The 13,956-nt window shown below is 38.7% G+C and overlaps 1 long non-coding RNA gene across 1 annotated transcript; it reads left to right on the top strand.

Moving 5' to 3' along the window:
• The first annotated feature begins 1,985 nt into the window (after window positions 1-1,985).
• LOC138688051 (uncharacterized) lies at window positions 1,986-13,446 on the top strand. Its single transcript, XR_011327102.1, has 5 exons — window positions 1,986-2,928; window positions 3,261-3,350; window positions 4,786-5,011; window positions 5,387-5,636; window positions 8,067-13,446. It is a non-coding gene; the product is annotated as an uncharacterized lncRNA (long non-coding RNA).
• Window positions 13,447-13,956: the final 510 nt, after the last annotated feature.

Raw genomic sequence — 13,956 nt, forward strand, 5'->3', positions numbered from 1 at the left:
ACTAAGGCTGTAATTAGATACAGGCAAAAAAAGGGTTCCTGGGCTGTGTTGACATTTAATATCTGTCACAGAAGAGGTTCCCAGGCTAAAATCAATGTTATGTCCAGACTGCAGAAAATTACAATTAGGGTAAGGGCATATAGATCTCCCTGGACTAAAGTTTTTGCATTACCCATGCTAAAACTGTTTCAGGTAGAATGAGGTAAAATTTGAATTGCAGCAGTTCACAGTAAGACAGAATGAGTAGGAGTCCTTGGCTTAGATTTCTGTTTAGGTGGTGGTGATCTTTTTGTCAGGGCAAGGTTTCCAGGGCTAGGTGACTGGCCAAGCTTATGTTTAGATTTATGCATCTGTTCCTTGGCTTAATTACAGCTTAAGACCTACAGCCAGTGTTGTCAAGCTAGGGCATGGAATGGCCAATTATCAAAAAATACAAAATGAAAAGGGATAGGTGGTATAGTGACCGGGCACCATGAACAGTAATAAAAACAGCTGAATGACAGCCAAACACAGGAAAGATGAAAGATTTGACAATCAGTGTAATCAACACAAAAAGCCTAATTGCAGAAGACAGAAATGTAGTGGCTTCAAAAGTTCTTCCCCCCCCAATTTATTTCAAAAAAGCAGAAAGAAAAGATAATTTGATGCTGATGATTTGAATCATGTGCAGCATATAACCAAAAACGGAACGAGAAAAATAAAATTAAAAACATGAAAGAAAAAAAAACTGAAAAAAAGGAGGAATTGTTTATTTTTGTTCATCCTTTTTAATGAGGTTTTGACAAATCTCACAAGTATTTGCATTTTTGAAAGAAGCAACTTTTTGGAGCCTATGTGGATTTGAAGTACTCTGAGCCCTTTGACTGAGACCCCACACCTCCAGCTTTAATGCCGCAGTCTCTGCAGCCATCTCGCGGGGAGTCTGTGCATGTTCACGACCACAGAGCCACGGAGGGACACACGGGTAGTAAGCAGCACATAGTCTTCTTGCTGGTAAAGTCTAAACTCTAAGCTTTACGTCCTTGTCCCAGTGAATTTTTACTGGGTCAGAGTGAGCTGAGTTCTATGGCATATGTCAATAGTGGCTGTAGATAGTGGTAGACAATTTCTCCTTTACATTTAAATCCTGTCGTCGTCGTCCCCCCCCCCCCCCCCCCCCCAGTTAGCATAGACTTAGTAAGTATGCAGAGTTTGGGGCACTGGCTGGGGAGCAGCTAAAGGTCCCTTTCATGCTGAAGCTAAGTCTACCGTGTTATTGCACAGCAATCATCAGAGCTGCTGTTGACTTCCCAAAGGAGCCTTGGAAGGGTTAGCTGTGTTCGACAGCAGTACTGAAAGGCTGAACAGTCCATTTCTGTTTCCTCCTTCTGTCAACTTAGATGCCTTCTGTTTTCCTGTTCTCTCTGATTATACCCTTACTGTTCCCATCCTGCTAACTCAACCAGCCAAATTCGACTTGGGGACAGTTATTTTCTTTCTTTTCATAACTGCTTTACTGTCTTCCTCACTATGTCTTCTTGCCTGTTCTTTGCTCTGCGAATCAGTGAAACAAAGGATGCTCACTTCACTAGAAATAGCAATCATTTTCCTGGGGGTTTTGTAGATTCATACAGAGACCAAGCAAGCTTCCTTCAGAAACAGACTTGTCCTGACAGGATCAAGTGATGGAGGTACAGGCCATTCAGTTCACTAATTCTTCTCTAAGGACTCTTAATGCCTTTTGACAATGCTTATCCTGGTGTCCTGCTACCATACTGCTGCCAGCAGTCAGCCTTTTCCCACAGCGTGTACCATTATGTATTCCAGTCAAAGCTTCCCTTTCTGCTTCTAGTGCTTCATTGGCAATTCAGGTCAGAAAGGTAGTCAGAGCTGTTAACCCAGCCAGGTAGAAATATGTTCATAATGTTGAACACCATTTTTCTTTGAATTCCTATGGGGAACTTCCTGGAGATCTCTAGCGAGCTGGCCTACCACCACCATCTGGCTTTGGTCCACCACTGAAGGTAGCTCTGTGAACTGTGCTTCAGAAATACATATGCAGAAAAGGATAAGAATTTTTTTTTTTTTTTTTTTTTTGCTGTTTAATCAGGGAATTGCAGTTTATTGTAGCACTCATATAAATGCTCAGAGACTATTATCCCCAACAGATGATCTTGCAATGAAAAGGATTAAACAGCTGAACCACCTATGTTTGGGTAAAGAAGCAACATAAATTGATTAAGCAGTTGTCAACCGGATATGAGATGTGAGAGCTAAATCGAAGTGTAATTACCAAAAGTGTAATAATTATTGACATGGCTATCCAGGTTTTGAAAGATGTTTGTTACTAAAAGAAAAACTTCAGACATCTCAACGTTTCCTCTGTAATTTCTGTTCCTAGGAATCTCTCAAGAATTTGTTCTAACCTGATAATTCATTGTCATATGTCACTCATATTATTAGCTGAAACATGGACAGTTCATGAACTATCAGTGAAACTTATTGCTAATTGATCTTTTAGATATACTGCGATCTGGACTTTGTGGCACATTTAGAGATGACAACGAGCTGTTTATCATACCAGTCTCACAGAGAATTTCCTTTCAGATTGGTTTGGATATGGTATGAGTCATAGCATCCTGAATAACTGAGCTCCAGCATCAGGTCTTATGCAACCTGTTCCCCTCCAATTCTTCCTGTTGTTGTCTGGTAGCTGATGCATTGCTACATTTCCCACTTTTATAAAATTGTATCTTGCGGACACTTCCCCTAATCAGGAGACAAATGCTTTAGGCATTGCTTTTATGCCTTTTCTTTCCATTACAGAAATTCCTGCTAGGTGCTGCGCTGGCCAGAGTGAGAATATTACCATCAGGAATGGGTGCATGAGAATTTTCACCTTCTGAAATGGAGATTTGTGATCCCATGACTTGAACACTTCCCTTTCAGGTATTCTTGATTCCTAATTGATCTATATCAAATAACATTAATGTTAAATGTTCCAGGAAATTAGTGTATGTCATCTCAAATGATAGAATCTGGTTTAGCTACATTCATCTCATATTCCAGTTGTTTTGTCTCTGTGTATGTCTGTGGATCTATTCTGTTGGCTTTTTTTCCTCAGAGAAGTGCAGGTTCCTAATCTCATTGATCTGGTTTCTTCATATTAGGTCATGTTACAAATTCCAAATCAGGTTACAACAAAATCAGATTAGTTCCTTGTTCTTAAACAGAACAGCTTAAATGTCTGGACCTAGTACTTAAAAATTTATATTTTACAGAATCTGTCTACTTTGGGTGTGCAGGAGGAGCAGAGCACTCAGTATTGGATGCATCACCACCTTAATTTTATTTCAAGGAGACTTTCCATAGTAAGTAAACAGTGGATTAAACTAATAGCCTGAGAAAGTAGTTTTCAGAAGAACGCTCTGGCAGTTGAAATGTCACTGTTTTTCCCACCAAAAGTTTCATTTACCGTCTTCAAAAATTCCTATGAACACAACATATCATGTGGTCTGCACTCCAAGCTTGTTTTATAATCTGGCACTTACAATATATTGACTTTACTATTCATTATTATGAGAAGAGATTTGTTCTATGACAGTTAGACAATGGAGTCACATTTCTAGGAAACACATTACTCATCTAAATCAGATGTCTCTCTTTTATATCAAAAACATCGAATTGCTTATGAGGGCTTCACCTTTCAGCAGAAAATGTTGTTTCTGTAAATGTATGAGTTTTTTCTAGGTCAGAGGGTGTGGGACCAGACTTTGGAGAAAGCTATATTGCATTGCCACGTTTTCAGCTGCTCCATGATGGGCAATTAATTGGAGGTGGAGTCCTCATCCTATAGAAACTATATTTTCAAGGTCTTTATGGCTGGAATCCTCAGTTCCACTAGAGCATTTTCAAAGCCCTTAGAAACCATAGGAAAAGGTACTGAAAACCTTCAAGTAGGCTTTGAATCAGAGCATAAACTTCCCTTCATTTAGTTTTCCTGTTGATAAACATTAATAACAATAATACTCATTTCTAGTCATCTGCAGATATTAAGCATTTAATGTGGCATTGAATATTTATTCTATGCTGAAGTAGTGCTTAAAAAGTTCACTGAAGACTTAAGCAAAAAGGATAAAATAAAAAACATTCTATTCTTAATTATTCTGATATTAAAGTAAAGAAAAAAAGCCAACCTTAGCTGAAAAAGTAATGCAGCCCACGTATCTGAGAGAGGAAGAAAGAAGGATAATACAAGTATCTTGCATGTTACATAGGTTCTCTTTTTTATTTCTAATTAATTGCTCACTATTTCTTATTAACAGGTCTGAAGAATGGTCTTTGAGTTTTAAATGCTGGTCTGGATTTCAAATGGGGATTTAATTGTTTCTAGACTTTCACATCTATTTCCTGTGACTTTAGCATTCTTGGGTTTATCTCAGCTTCCCAGTGCCACCTTATGCTGTGCAATTAAACTAGATATACACAACTGTATCTGAAGTTCTTTTTCAGCTAGAAGTGTCTTGTCACAAGTGTACTGCAAGTAAGTTAGTGGAAAGAACAGTAAGGGGGAATAATTAAAAAAAAAAATTGTATGAGTCAAAGTTATTGTTATTTGAATAGATCATACATCTGAAGTCGCAAATTGTACCAGTTACTAGTTCAAGAACTGTAATTGTGGCAGAGTTGCTAGTCAAATGGCCAAGGAAAACATTTCAAGTCTTCCAAAGCAAATTGTGAGAGTTGAAAAGAAATATTCAGGTCAGAATATGTCCTAATAAACTATTTATCTTTTTTCTTGTTCAGCTGAAAACATCTTCCTTTCAATGTTTTCCTTACTTTCCCAAGAGCTGATCTAAATTTTATTAAAGGTAAAACACATTTACCAAAGGAACCCGTTAAACCTGCTAGCAAGCAATACACAAGGAAGCAACTTGGCCACATGGTGGAGCTTTCTGCTCTCTCTGCGGGAAAAACGGCCAGAAGAGCTGACTGCCAGCATCCTCCAGCAAAGAGGGAGATACTAAGTCCTGTAAGTTCTCCTAGAAATACCGTTCTTTATGGTCATTTATGCTTATATGTGTAATGAGGGGTGTGGATGGCTTTTTTTTTTTTTTTTTTTTTTTCCCTCCAAGCCTGGAAACTGCATCTAATGGTGAAATTAACTACCAATGCATTTAATTCAGACTCGCAAATTCTAGTTTCCTTCTGGCATTACGGTTGCACTTTTAGCCTACTGTCAGATGCAGATGAAGGGGTCCCCAGCCTATTCATCATCCCTAGATGCATCAAATTCATCTTACATATACATTTATTTTACAGATAAATGCAGTATACTATCCTTGCCCTGTTTCCGCACTGGACTTCTGCCTACAAGAAGCTTATTATATGCTTTACCTTCCTCCAGGCTCATCTTGTATAGTACTTGGATCACACTGAAGGGAGAGGCTAAGGATCAGCAGCGGATGCAGGAACATTACTTAATAAATTGCTAATCCATCCTCATTAACAGAGAACTCCTTCCAGAGTGGATATTAAGACAAAGAGCTTTTGGCTTTTGTGCAGACTTGAGGGAACATCTGTGTTTGTGATGGCAGAAGATTCATTGTGTGATAATAGAAATGAAGCCTCAAAGGAAAATCCTTTTGCTGATAAAAGTAAGACTTTTTATAAGAACTAACTTTCACTGATGTTCTGTTCTTTTTTTTTTTTTTTCCCAGATTTATTTTTGTCATCTTTTCTTACCTATTGGTAGATGCAGTATCCCTTTAGAAATGAGTGCTCATCTTGCAAGAACTAATTAGATCATATAACAATATTTTCAGTGGTTCTGTTTTCTCACTCACTTTTGTGTGCTTTGAATTAGAATACAAATTTAAAGGTCTGTCTATACATATAAATTGCACAGGCTGAATTAAATAACTTCCTAACTTGGAGTCAGTTCAGTTTAATTCTTTAGGCATTTAAACCAGTTACCCAATTAAACAAATCAGTATTAGTTACAGCTAAGATGATTTACGAGTGTACAAAGAGATTGCACTCATTTAATTAAACCTACAGAAGTTGATTTAATTCCATCAATATAATTTCTGCATTTAGACGTCACCTTGAAACATTTTTAAATTGTGAAAAGAACCGTATAGCTTAGAACTTTGCGAAGAACGTATGTTTTTAAAAAATGTGTGAAGATTAAATTTTGTGACTAGAAGAGAATTTCATGATTACTCTGTAAGCAGGAAAAGACAAGAAAGGGGAGCAAACCAAAACTGATCAGACTAATTTTGTTGTGCAATCTTAATGAAGAACTAAATGTTAATGATAGGTTGTGAGCCACAGCCCTTTCGTCAAGACTTAAAAGTGCTTTGCAGGAGCTGAGCCTTAGAGACTGTCCATATGCAACTTCATAGCACCTCTCAAATCTTAGATGAGTTAATTTAGCCAAGCCCATGCTGCCTATTATAGGGCTTCTCAAAACATTGCACCTACAGTGCATATAAAAAAATACCATGAGACCAGTGAACACAACAGACAAACTTACAAAAACCAACACGTGTTTAACATGTGCTGGCAGGAAGAAGATCATTACCACCATATCTGAGAAAGTCTCTACACTGCTTACATAATTTGAGGGTTTTCTTCTAACTTTTGGGCTCAAACACTTGACCTCCATAACCTTGATGATAACATTTAGTTCAGCAGCAGAATAAGGCTTACATATTTGCATCATGAGATCCTTGGAGGAAAGGACTATTTGAAATATATATTACAATTTTGTTAGTATTTACTTAACATTTGTAAACTATATTTTGTACTTTTTGCATTGTTTTTATAATCCTTTTGTGCTGAGGATAGCACACACAAAAGCCCCCCAAATCCAAACAAGCAAAAAATCCAAGATCCTTACTCTGCAAAAATGGGTTAAGAAAGGATCTTCCCTTGAAGATGTGAGTGTTCTGCACTCTCTTCTAAAAACTAGGCTATGAACTTTTAATGCAAAGGCTATGGGTCTGACTTACCATCCACTGAAGTTAAGGGCAAAAATGGGATTTCATTCATCATTGTAGTGCTCTTTCTGTTCAGCTGAATCACATCAATTCAGAATACTCAAAAGCTCCATAGCTGTGTCTTTTCTTTTTGAGACTAAAAAGCTATTATGAGAAAATTTGTTATGTTAAAAAAGTGAGGGTGCTAATGGATTATTAAATATTTGGGTTAACCTTACTAGAGATGTTTTCATTGGGATAACTCAATTTAATACAGTATAATAGAATTTTCTAGTATATGTTAAAGTCTAAATGGTGATGTGTAAAAGCAAAGAATGAAAGTCCCTTTGAGAAATCTGCTTGAAAGCTGATTATTTGAAATTTCTGTAATCTTATAAGTCCTTATTCCAGTGATGAGATAATGATATAATTTAAAAGTGGGTGGCTTAGTGATATATATGTTTCATTTAGATTCTTCCTAATAGGTGACGTTTATTGAAAGCTGACTCTTGAACTGTGTTCCATTCCTTGTGCTATCTATCTGCCTTGGAGCCGTTAGACACTGTAATTACATTTTGCTTCATTTCCTGTATAATTTATGTGAAAATCCTTCCATGGTAGGAAAGCACAAAGTCCAGATAATGAGAACATGACAATGTATAAGATTTAAGATGGTTGTTTAGATTGCAGCTCGGACTGCCAATGACTCAGGCACTTTCAAGGTCACCCAATATGTAGTGAGCTCAGGCAGCGCAGCACTTCTAAGACTATATAAAATAAAAACGTTTTGCTGCTTTTAATAAACATCAGTCTTAACATCATTATTCCTAGAAATAGAGGTGTGTCTTATGGGTAGAGCAAGAAGAAATGCCAAATCTTATTGTGTTGAATTGCTGTGGCATTTGGCCACTAGCACACTGTCTTTGTGTGAAGAATACTAAGAACAGTTTTGCGCCAGGGCATAATGTTTTGAAGTCTCGAAAGCTTTGCTATTTTGTTTTGTTACACTTTCAAAGTTTCCCCCTTGGCAGTTTCTTGATGGCACTAGATGTATTTTTTTAACTAATGTGTTTCTTAATGCTAATTTTTTTTTTTCCCCTTTAGAAACTCTTGTAAGCTAAATCATTATGCCGCCAGTTCCTCTCATCACCAGCCTGGTCTACGTTACATCTAGAGGTAATCAGCTGGATTTGTTTTCCAGGCTAAGGATATTGTGTATCTTCATTATGCACTGGTGAGTCTGAGGGTTTGTGGACTTTGCCTAGGTAGAACTTCTGAATCCTGTTTTAGTACTGCAAACACTGTATACACTTGGGTGCCTTTCACTGCATTCTTACCATATATTTCATGTGCTAACAAACAGAAATGGTCCACAAGACAAATGCTAATGAGGATGTTGGCCACTGAAAGCAACATTTGGTTCGCTTTGCCTCCTTGGTGTAAAGAGAGAGAAAGTTTGCTCCAAATTCCCTGTGGGAAAACTACAGGGAGCAGCTTTCCCCAGAGAACAGATGGATGGATTTTGGTGAAGCCTTTAAAGTCTGATCTTGGGAAGACTAAAGGAGTTTTGGGTCTGAATAAGGAAATGAGGAGACAAGTTTAACAGAGGAAGCAGGTACATTTCCAAGGAAGTGAAGAGGGGACCAGCCAGAGCTTGAAGGAAACATCCTGTAAAAGGCACAGGCTGTGAATGAACTACTGCAGGGGGATCCTGTGGCCCTCAGGCTCTCAGGCAGTTGTTACATGGTACCATAAATCCATGCTACAGTTGAAAGGGATGAGCCCACCCGACTCCCTGCATTCCCCTGGTTCATTCCCACCACCTCTCTTGCGTTCACAGTAAGGATTATGCTGCTGAATGGTAGCTGAATCAAAGAACTGATCTGCTGAAAACTAATCTGGAAAGTGGGGAAAGGCAGAAGATTGTCAGAAGTATTATGCAGAGGTGCTGAATTCAAGTGATCATGCAATCACAGCCTCAATACTTTTCTAAGTACTCCATTGATGCAATAGCCTGGAGAGCAAGTGGAACAAGTGCATCTCTTTGCAGACAATAATTTGAGTGGCTGTGTTTGGGGTTTTTTCCTTGGGCAAATGATGATTGTTGTTTGCTAATGAGTTAACTGTTGTGTATCTAAACAACTTCCTAGGTGATGCAGTAATAGAATTAATAACATTCCTCATGCAATGAATTAAGCTGGTCTGGATTTCCTCCCATTTTTTGTGAACATAGGGTTTGTGAAGAGGTTAGACAACAAATGCCAGAGAACTATACTATTTCAATGCCAAAGGCCCTCTAAAATTGGGGTGCAATTTTAGGCTGTAAAATTGAGTGGCTGTTACAAAAAGCAAGGAAACTAGAACCCAGATTTTTATGGATGTCTGCTCCAGCCACACCCCACGTCTCCCAGGCTTTTGCTTTGTAAGACTTTCCCAAGTATCATCACTCTAGAAATTCTTAGTCAATCAGAACTGTTTCCTGTATTTTTAATACACTTTACATTAAGTTATAGTGTCACTTCTTTCTTCTGACTCTCTACCTTTAACCAGTTGATATAGCCTAAGCGTTCTTCTAGAAGGGGAAAAGTATGATTTTCTGAATCCCTTTAGCTTGAGACGCAGACAGAATTCAGGTCTTGTATTTTCTCAGTGCATGCTTTCAACATTAGGATCTTGGACAAAATGATCATAATCTTTTTCATATTCTTTTAAATGAAGGTGGTTGTGGTAACTCTGTGTGAGGAGCTCAGATATGTTGTTCCATGCTAGGCATATGGGATAAAAACCTGCGGGGGCTTAGGCATGGCATAAACATGTAGCACCTCAACTCTCACAGATGGTAGAAAATCTGGGGAGGAACAGGGACTGTCTGAAGAACTTGGCCAATGTAAAATCAAGCTCTCAGAGATCAGGAGGAAATTTAGAGGCTTGATTATTGGTGCTTAGAAGCCCTTGCCTTGGCTGAAAAAACTGCTGACTGCTCTGTTTCAGTTCTCCTTAGCTGAAGAACTTCATCATATGCATTTCAAAGTGCCGCTAAGCTCTGACTGAAGGTGTGATTTTGGTGAATATTAGAAATGGCGCAAAACAACATTTAATATTTAGAGGATAATGACAACCAACTTGAATTGAAACAGACCTAAACTTTCTGTGTTTCAAATGTTGACAGTTCCTTGATTCCTCACCCTGGGACAAAATGAGACAATCTTATGGAAGAATGTGTTCCCAAAGACCCTTAAAAGCACTGGTGCAAATTCAAGGTTTTCATCTCAGTCAAAAATGAAAAAACAACCCCAAGCCCTGACTATTCAGTTACTTTCTGGCATTGTCAATCCCTTGAACTCTTCCTCTTTTCTTTGAAAACGTGAAATTTCTTCCTTTATTTTTTTTAAATGTTCTAAAATTATCTTCTTAATTTTCACTGATTCCTAGGTCTGGCTTGTAATGACTTACGTAAGTCTGGGAAATAATTTGGTTACAGTGCTTTCAAAAAGGTCTCTGGTGAAATGCATATGTCCATAGGATGCACGTCATACTGCTGGATAGACAAAGCTGTACATAATACAGATTCCTTCTCAGCAGAAGTAGTGACAGCCTATGACACTTGAAAAATAAGGGTTTTTTTACGGTGCCTAATTACTTTCTTGCCACCTGAAAGCAGAGCCCTGCGAGTCACAGGGGCAGTGTGTCTTGCAAACCAGGGCAGTGCTGCAAGCCATGTGCCTCAGTTGTTGAATGGGCTGTAAAAGCTGTTGGGGTTTGTTCTGCCCCACCATGGGTGCTTGGCTTGTGGCTACTTCTGTTTGTCCTTAGCCCCTCTCTGCTCCCCTTCTGTTTGTCCTTAGCCACTGTCTTAGCATTAGGCTCTAAAACGCTCTTGACAATTTTCTGAATTTGATATATTCTGTTGTGGATTGTACTGTCACGTAAATGTATATTTTAATAGTCATGATACTCATCCAAGAATAAAAATAGTCACGATGATGTAAGATCAGTTAACTGCACAGGAGGAGCTTTTTAAATGGAATATTTTTTGTGGGGGATGTGAATTCACAAACAAAAGTGAACCACGGTGGGAGTATTCCCCTTGATCCAAGTCTGATAAATGTCAGCAAGAGTTATGAACGTGCTGAAATTGAAGAGCAAAACCTACTGCATGAAAATAAACTGTCCAAACAATCTTATGGGGAGACAAGGATTTAACAGAGTTCAGTAGATCAATTTTACTCTCAGTAAGTGAAGACAATGGCTTTGGCATTGTTCCCCTGGAAATCCCATAACTGCTCTTATGTCCAGCTGCATATCTATAACATGTCTGGGGACTAAACAGGTGAACTGAGATTGTAATCTGAGAATGGATGCCTTTCTTTGAAGTCCAGCTGGGTTGTCCTTTGATCTTAGTTCTTTCAGCTCCAAAAGTAAATGTCCTCAAACTAAAAGGAGTTTCAGTATTTTCACGCAAACTTGGATGCTGTACAGCATAATCACCTATCACTGGTTTCTATGCGGCTGAATGTTTTTAGCACTAATAATTAGTTCACTTAAAGATGCACAAGTCTCCTTTTTTCAGTGTTTCCAAATACTTTTTCCCCCCACCTGTTTTATGTACCTAAGGATCTGGAGGGGTAATACTCTTTTTTTACAGAGATGACTGGAAAACTCAGTACTTTCTGAATTTTTACCTTGGAACTGGGTTCAGCAATGTCGTGAACCTCCTAAGCAGGGAGATTTTGAAAAGGTCCCAGAGTTTAACTGCAGTGCTGGAAAGATGGGAAAAATTTAAACTGAAACTCCATGGGAGTGGACAAGCATGCAGAATATAGCCTACTGTTTGCCTGAATTTTCAATAAGCAGAGTTCACTAACCCACCTTTTTCCTGGATAAGTGTTTGAAAATGCAAAATGATCCTATGGATCAAATGTGAGGCTTCCTATTACGCACAGAGAGCTGCCACTATAAGTTTTGCAGTAAAAGGTTAATGTCCTGTTTTACATCCAGTTAATGGCAATTGAAATCAAATCTATAACCCCTGTAGTATTCATTCAGAGTAAAACAAACCCCAGTAGGTTTCTGGATTCAATAGAGCATATTGAAATGGGCAGCTGGGTGTTCTGGTTGCTAAACTGCTTGCTGAGTTGAAAAGCAAAACCACAACCCTCTTTGTGATCTGAGTTAATGTTTGAGTTCTTTAAAGAGGCCATTGCAGGGATCATGGGCGACGGAGGATGGCACCAACTTCAGTGATAAGCTATTGAAGCCTGCTTTCTATTTTCTCTTATAAAGCACTCTGCATCCTTCTGTCAGATGGGCTCTGAATTCATGAGTCTCTTGCTGCTCGTTGTGCTCTTAGTGCTTGGTAGTAACTTCATATTACGTATGTGACTTCAGCACTGGCAGTATTAGAGCTATATAAATGTCAGGCTTAAATTGTCCCTTTGTTTTTTAGACTTTAGGCTTCCTTTTAACAAAGGGAAACAAAATTTATCTTCCTTGCTGACATGAGAAGATATACTAGCTAATTAAGTCTATGTAAATCATTAATGTTGGTATTTTAATGTTTTTGGTAGTGCTATACCACCATCATATTAAAGGATACTTCTTTATCTGTGAAATGTAGTAATCCCTGGGAACTACCAATGATGTTAAGGCTTAATCTCTCCACTGTGGTTCCTTCAAATGAAAACTAGGGCATCCAAAAGCTCATGGAAAAGCATGAAGTAGGAACGGTAATACAGAGGGAGAAACAGCTGTGTTTTTCTCCTGTAGTTTTTGGTGATCTAGCTTATGTTCTCTGGGGGATTCAGGATGTTACTGTGTCAGAACCTACTTTCTGGGTGTAGGGGAATTTTCCTTAGTGAGTTGTCTATCTGCAACATGAGTTTAATGTTTCTGCACGTAACTGGACTAAGCAGGCAGCTAATGGATTTTAGTAAATTGGCCTGACGAGAGAGGCACTTATTTTCAAGAGCTAAGGCAGCAGAATCCGGCCTCCTGTGCTGTGCCACTGGCTAAGATGCAAAGGAAAATAACTAACTACAACCAAGGAAATACATTTGAACTGACATATTATTGCTTTTAAATTACAAAATTGAAAGCATATCTTGTAGCAGGTCAAGAAAAGTGTGATGTGGCCGTGTTTGCAGTACTCTGAGCATCAAAGCTTTAAAGGGCGTTCCTGGCATTCAGAATGTTCCTCTCTTTTTCCATCTGGAACAAGGTGATAAGCCTTTTAATGGAGATGTGTTTCTGGGCTGATACCCATTCTTTCTGGCTGTTTGCTTTCACTTGATGAATGGTCTGACACACACAGAGGACAGTAGGATGCTGCTTCTGTCCTATGAACTAGAAGCCAAATAGGAAAGCCATTCAAAGGCTGGTAGATTTAAGTATGGTACAGATAGCTTGATATGTCAAAGCTCTGACAGCCTCTATTTTACAGACTTCACTATGAAAAATAATAAAATGCAGCACAGAAAAAGTAAAATTATTGTGGTCCATCTTTAGGAAGCTGGAAACTGGAGTCCACAGTCTCTATTGTGGCTAAAGGAGGTATGCACAAGAGATGCTCAGAATGGAGCTGGGACTAGCCAGTTCAGTTCACAGAAAAACCTGTGTAGTAAGTAGGACATGGCTAAGTGGTGTTTCAACCAATGTTTTTTACCAGGTTTAAAAGTCATGCATATGTGACAAAAGGGGGAGTGAAATGGGTGGTGCAGAATACAGCTGCTTGATTTTACTGAACTCCGAATAGGGGCATTTCCATGGGCAGGGACAACTTCCACTAGACCAGGTTGCTCAAAGCCCCATCCAACCTGGCCTTGAACACTTCCAGGGATGGGGCATCCACAGCTTTTTCTGGGCAACCTATTCCAGTGCCTCATCACTCTCACAGTGAAGAGTTTCTTCCTTACATCTAATCTAAATCTACCCTCTTTCAGTTTAAAGCCATTACCCCTTGTCCTATCACTGCCTGCCCTTGTAAAAAGTCCCTCTC

The sequence above is a fragment of the Haliaeetus albicilla genome, chromosome 12 (genome assembly GCF_947461875.1).
Source record: "Haliaeetus albicilla chromosome 12, bHalAlb1.1, whole genome shotgun sequence".
Lineage (NCBI taxonomy): Eukaryota > Metazoa > Chordata > Aves > Accipitriformes > Accipitridae > Haliaeetus > Haliaeetus albicilla.